The sequence below is a fragment of the Chenopodium album genome, chromosome 21, assembly GCF_948465745.1.
Source record: "Chenopodium album chromosome 21, dcCheAlbu1.1, whole genome shotgun sequence".
NCBI classification, from domain to species: domain Eukaryota; kingdom Viridiplantae; phylum Streptophyta; class Magnoliopsida; order Caryophyllales; family Amaranthaceae; genus Chenopodium; species Chenopodium album.
Genome location: NC_137854.1, coordinates 24,775,349 through 24,781,828, shown reverse-complemented (window position 1 = coordinate 24,781,828; position 6,480 = coordinate 24,775,349). Strand labels below are relative to the sequence as shown.

At 36.8% G+C, this 6,480-nt stretch overlaps 1 long non-coding RNA gene across 2 annotated transcripts; it reads left to right on the top strand.

Annotated features, from left to right (window-relative positions):
* The first annotated feature begins 1,031 nt into the window (after window positions 1-1,031).
* On the top strand, window positions 1,032-4,963 carry LOC145602594 (uncharacterized). 2 transcript variants are annotated; one of them, XR_014104571.1, is made up of 8 exons: window positions 1,032-1,265; window positions 1,535-1,618; window positions 1,932-2,000; window positions 2,097-2,191; window positions 2,389-2,463; window positions 2,575-2,710; window positions 3,812-3,956; window positions 4,769-4,963. It is a non-coding gene; the product is annotated as an uncharacterized LOC145602594 (long non-coding RNA). The 2 variants fall into 2 exon arrangements; XR_014104570.1 differs by lacking the exon at window positions 4,769-4,963 and having other exon boundaries at window positions 3,812-4,743.
* The last annotated feature ends 1,517 nt before the right edge of the window (window positions 4,964-6,480 follow it).

The window sequence follows — 6,480 nt, the reverse complement described above, 5'->3', positions numbered from 1 at the left end:
TTTAAAGGCATATTGGATGGTTCCACCCACTCAATTGGACTCCCGGAGGGTATTAGGAACCATGGTAAATATCTCGGCAATTTTTATTTCAGGGCGAAAAAAGGTCAAAAAATTCCAAAATTGAAGGCTATATAATCCACGCTTTTTGAGGAATTTTGAGGTTACGGGGCCCGGTGGCGAAAAGACTTGAGACCCTAGGGGATACATCTTAGAGTCATATAATGACGTTTGGTACCATATATGACCCTTATATGTTGCCATAAATGTCCGTGGTAGGCTTGAGGTCACGATATCGGTGCAAGTTTGGAACGGGTAAATTGACTGTTTAAAGGCATATTGGATAGTTGCACCCACTCAATTGGACTCCCGGAGGGTATTAGGAACCATGGTAAACATCTCGGCAATTTTTATTTCCGGGCGAAAAAAGGTCAAAAAATTCGAAAATTAAAGCCTATAATCCACGCTTTTTGAGGAATTTAGAGGTTACGGGGCCCGGTGGCGAAAAGTTTTGAGACGCTAGGAGATACATCTTAGGGTTATATAATGACGTTTGGAACCATATATGACCCTTTTATGTTGCCATAAATGCCCGTGGTAGGCTTGAGGTTACGATATCGGTGCAAGTTTGGAACGGGTATATTGACTGTTTAAAGGCATATTGGATGGTTCCACCCACTCAATGGGACTCCCGGAGGGTATTAGGAACCATGGTAAACATCTCGGCTATTTTTATTTCCGGGCCAAAAAAGGTCAAAAAATTCCAAAATTGAAGGCTATAATCCACGCTTTTTGAGGAATTTTGAGGTTACCACTAGTAGAGAAATACAAAAAGGCACCGAGCTGTGGCCTCCGATTTTTAAAAATCGGTGGGGAAAAAATGGTCGAGATTAGGATTTTTTTAATTACCACCGGTTGAAACCGAACCGTTGGCATATGTTTTAAAGGCCACCAGTTCAAACCGGTGGCAAGAATAATAATTAAAAAAAATCTCCCCTCTATTTTCTTTCACTTGTAGCGTTCTCTCTCTCTTTCCTCCTTCTCGTGTTCTTTCTCTCTCTTCTCTCTCCTCTCTCCTTAACTAGATCTCCCTCTTCTCTCTCTTTCTTTCCTCTCTCAACCGTGCCGCCGTCCATTCCTCCCGCTTCCCTCTGCTCATGTTCACGGCACGTTAGTCGGTCGATCCTAGCAACGGCGGTAGTGGCGCAAGCAACTGATACAAACCCACCTCTCGTCGTTTCCCCCTCGCGAAATGATTTTCCCTGAAGGTTCGTGCTTTTTTCTTCTTTTCTCTTTAATTAATTTCTTTATTTCGTGATTTTTGAGTTTTTAATTTTTTTCAAATTTACAATTTCATGTTTTCGAAAACCAAGGGTTTTTAGATTTTTGAATTTAATTCTATATTACCCCATATAATTTGTTCCTTTCTCAATTGCATGCAGCACCGCAATTACTGAAGTTTGACAACATTTCATTGTCAGATTTCTTGAAATCATATAGATTTGTGTTTTTTAGCTTTCTAATTACTGATGTGCAGTGGAGCGAACCTGGGTACGGGATTTAACCCGGGTATTGTGGCCATGTGAAGGTTGGGTATGGTGATGAGTTTGATGATGATGAGGTAAAGGATTTCTCTTGAAAATTTTTCTGCATTTTCGTGGTAATCTGACCCTAGTTACAGAAGAAATTGAACTTGATATGGGGCTTATCGATTTTGTCTTTGATATGTATATGCACGTAGGTTTGTTATGTTGAGATTTGATTTATATCTGTGATCAATGTTGAATGTTGGTTTTGTCTATAAATCACTTAATTTTTTAAGAAATAGGTATGTATGAACTTAATTTTGGTCAAACAATTTAATATTGAAGTACTGTTTTTTTCTCGCAAGATTTGTGAATATTTTGTGATTATAGTAATTGTTTCTCGCATAGGTTTGCTGTAATGGCTGCGATGTTTGGGAGCATGCTGAGTGTGCTGAAATCTGTGGCAAAAATCTCAAGGTTGGTTCACTCTTTGTTTTTGTTTTATTGACAAGACCTGGTGCTTGTAAAGACTGTTTTTAGAGGATTTACTTGTACATTCTGTTTTTATCTAAGGATTTGGAAGATGCGGAATATTACTGCCCTAATTGCAAGCCAAAGTTTGCATTTGAGCCATCATACTCTGTAGCTCTACCTGAAGTCAAGCCAAAGTACGTGTTTACTTCTGTTTGTTGTTACTGTTACTTTACTTTCATTGTTATCATCATTATTAATATTGTTATGGATAATTTATTATAGATTTACAGTAAATACTTTTATTATTATTACTATTATTGTTGTTTTTGGCATTTATACAACCTATTTTGAGCTCAAACAATTTAGTAAGAGTTACTATTGTATGATACAGACAACCCGTGCCATCCGATTAGGTAACTGTTGCGTGCAATGGTATGGAGGCATCATATATCCTAAGCCTTCACTTGTAAGTTCTAAAGGTTACAAAAATTATATATTATGCTCTTTTAAATTCTTTTTTTTTTACATTTTGCAAACAATCTGCTATTAATTTGATTACCTGTGCTTTTCTTTTTAGGGTTGTGTGTAAGTGTGGTGAATGTGGGACAAGGAAGTATTCATTAAATGGATGGGAAAAGCACACTGGTTGTAGAGCCAAGAAATGGAAGCATAGCGTCAAAGTCAAAGGCTCAATGATCCCCTTGCATCAGTGGGTAAGGCAGTCCAATCTGCTTTAATTTGAATATGTCAAAACATTATGATTATCTTGGATTTAGCTAGCATTGTTGTCGTTTGGTGGTCTCCTTGTACAGTGTGATCATACTCAATACTGACGTTGTCGGATTTCTGAATCACTTATGATGAAGGATATGAGATCATTTAAGGGATAGACCCTTGATAGTTTTTCATAGTATTTGTTTAAGCAAGGATATTATAAGAAATTCAATATATCTTTGCTTTTTGGTTGTTGTTCCCTTGTTTTCATCGTTAGATGTAATTAAGGATATTCTAAGAAATCCAATTATGTATCTTTATTTTATTTGAGGATCTTTTTCGGATTATATACGGAGTACTTCATTTATTTAGTTTGTACTGTGAATGGTTTTAATTTTTTTGTATCTGAATTTGCTAGGAATATACATGTGTATTACCTCTGATTGTTTGAAGCTTTGATTGCGAATTAAAGTGTCTAGAATTTTCTTGATTTTCAATCTAAATCGATGTTTTGTCCTCTTAATCGTTCGAAAAAATAAGCAAGGATATGTTTAGTGCAAAATTTTAATGAGAGATGATATTTATGCAACCTTTGATTAATTTTTGTATTAGAAACACCAAGATATATGGATAATAGATTAGTAGGAACGATCAGTTGGTAAATGCTATATCTGCATATTAATGCATTAATTGAAGTAAAGTACTCAGATTTTGTATGTTGGTTATAACCGAGTCTAGCAGTAGGTTTGCTGAATTTAAATGACATTTCCTAGTGTTGATACAAAGGACTAGTGTTTTGTAGTCTATTTTTAATATGACTAGAAATAATAGACATTCATTTATTCATTTGCATAGAACAGAAGATAATCTTTGTGCATGGCTCTCTGCATTTTTTGTGTAATGTATTTAGTGGAAACAAAGAAAATCTTTTCTAGTCTATTTACATGAGAGAATGTGTATATGTAAATATGAGGCCCACTTAATATATGACTCCGATTTTTTCTTTATTCTATGTTATATAAGCCCCTTTTCAATGTACAATTAGAAAAGCTCCATTTTGCATATCATGACTTAGTATTTACATTTTATAATTCTCTCAGGTTGTTGCATCACATATCTATGTTGATAATTGGACCCCTATTGAGAAATCAAAAGATGGTGAAGCTCCCCTTTTGACAACTTGCAATCAAAAGCTGCTCATACTTGTACGATGATGGCTGTAGTTTTTATTGGTGCTCACCCTGCGTAAGTATCATGAAAGATTCCATAGAATGTATACACTAAATTTGATCAGAGCAGTAGTTCTATAAAATGTATACACTAAAATTGATCAGGTGTCTAGTCATCAAATGAACATAGATAATTGACACTTCTAAGCATTTCGCACGAATCTCCAGTATGTATTAGTCATAAATTATTGATTTGGAGACAATGCCGTTATAGACTACCATGTTACTTGGACTCCTCACATAAATCAGACTATAAGTTTCTAAGTTACCATATATTTTTAATTCCTGAGGCATGTGCATATATTGTGAATCCTGAGTGTAGTTCTTTTCTTTCTCATGTTGCTTGTGACAACTGGTATCTCTCTTTGCAAATTTATTAAGGGGACTTCACTGAGTACAAATAGCCCCCCCTCTCTTTATTATTTTTCTGGTGAAGATTTAGTGAACATATGTACAAAACCAATCTTTGAGTTTTCCTTTGTTCTAAGTTGGCTGGAAGTGGCCTGGTCCTGCCTGAGAGACTCTTGGCACTTATCCTGTGCTACATTATTGAAAATCAGCATAGCAACTTGGTCCTGCCGACTGAGCTGTTGCACTATATGCTCTGCTAGAGCTACTGTCACTTCTACTCTGCCCTACCGAGGCTGTTGTGGATTGTTTATTCCAAATATTGGTTTGATTAGTTTATCTGATTTATGATTTGTTTACTCTGGTTCTTGTTCAAAATGCTATAAATTGATTGATTGATTGTATTGTCTCGAATTTTACTTCATCCGTAATAATGAACTTGTAATTTGGTGAAATTATACTGAAGTTTGTCAATTTCAGGAAGAATTAGTCTGGCCAAAATTAGATCAGTTGCTTCGGGATAAGGATGATGAAGTTGGAGGAAGTGGCATATAACCAAGCAAATAATTCACCAAATACTACTGTAAGGGCTCACAGTGAAGAAGTTACTAGACAACCTGATAACGGGATTAATGCTGGTTGATAATTTACCTAAAAATTCATGTTGTTCATGCCACTTTGTTTTTCGAGGAATATTGTAATTTTATAACATTTTTATGAAAAAAAATGTAAGTTGATATATATATAAGTGTTTATATATCATTTTAAGTGAAAAAAATGCCAAAAAAAAAAAATTATTTTTTTTTGACATTATTGCCACCGGTTTTGACCAGGAACCGGTGCCAATAACCTCTTAAAAAAAAGCGGGAAGGGTTATTGCCACCGGTTAATCGGTGGCAATCCTTCTTTTTGCCACCGGTTTTGAACCGGTGGCTCTTTATACGATTATTGCCAACCCCCAAATGCCCAGCGGTTCAAAACCGGTGGCATAGCTGGGATTTGAACCAGTGGGGATTGCAATTTTCTACTAGTGTACGGGGCCCGGTGGCGAAAAGTCTTGAGACCCTAGGGTCATATAATGACGTTTGGAACCATATATGACCCTTATATGTTGCCATAAATATCCGTGGTACGCTTGAGGTCACAATATCGGTGCAAGTTTGGAACATGTAAATTGACTGTTTAAAAGCATATTGGATGGTTCCACCCACTCAATTGGACTCCCGGAGGGTATTACGATCCATGGTAAACATCTCGGCAATTTTTATTTTCGGGCGAAAAAAGGTAAAAAAATTCCAAAATAGAAGACTATAATCCACGCTTTTTGAGGAATTTTGAGGTTATGGGGCCCGGTGGCGAAAAGATTTGATAGCCTAGGAGATACATCTTAGGGTCATATAATGACGTTTGGAACCACATATGACACTTATATGTTGCCATAAATGTCTGTGGTAGGCTTGAGGTCACGATATCAGAGAAAGTTTGGAACGGGTAAATTGACTGTTTAAAGGCATATTGGATGGTTCCATCCACTCAATTGGACTCCCTGAGGGTATTAGGAACCATGGTAAGCATCTCGGCAATTTTTATTTAAGGGCGAAAAAAGGTAGAAAAATTCCAAAATTAAAGGCTATAATCTACGCTTTTTGAGGAATTTTGAGGTTACGGGACCCGGTGGCGAAAAGTCTTGAGACCCTAGAAGATACGTCTTAGTGTCATATAATGACGTTTGGACCCATATATGACCCTTATATGTTGCCATAATTGTCCGTGGTAGGCTTGAGGTCACGATATCGATGCAAGTTTGGAAGGGGTAAACTGACTGCTTAAAGGCATATTGGATGGTTCTACCCACTCAATTGGACTCCCGGAGGGTATTAGGAACCATGGTAAACACCTCGGAAATTTTTATTTCCGGGCGAAAAAAGGTCAAAAATTCCAAAATTAAAGGCTATAATCCACGCTTTTTGAGGAATTTTGAGGTTACGCGGCCCAGTGGCGAAAAGTCTTAAGACCCTAGGGGATACATCTTAGGGTCATATAATGACGTTTGGAACCATATATGACCCTTATATGTCGCAATAAATGTCCGTGGTAGGCTTGAGTTCACGATATCGGTGCAAGTTTGGAACGTGTAAATTGACTGTTTAAAGGCATATTGGATGGTTCCACCCTCTCAATTGGACTCCCGG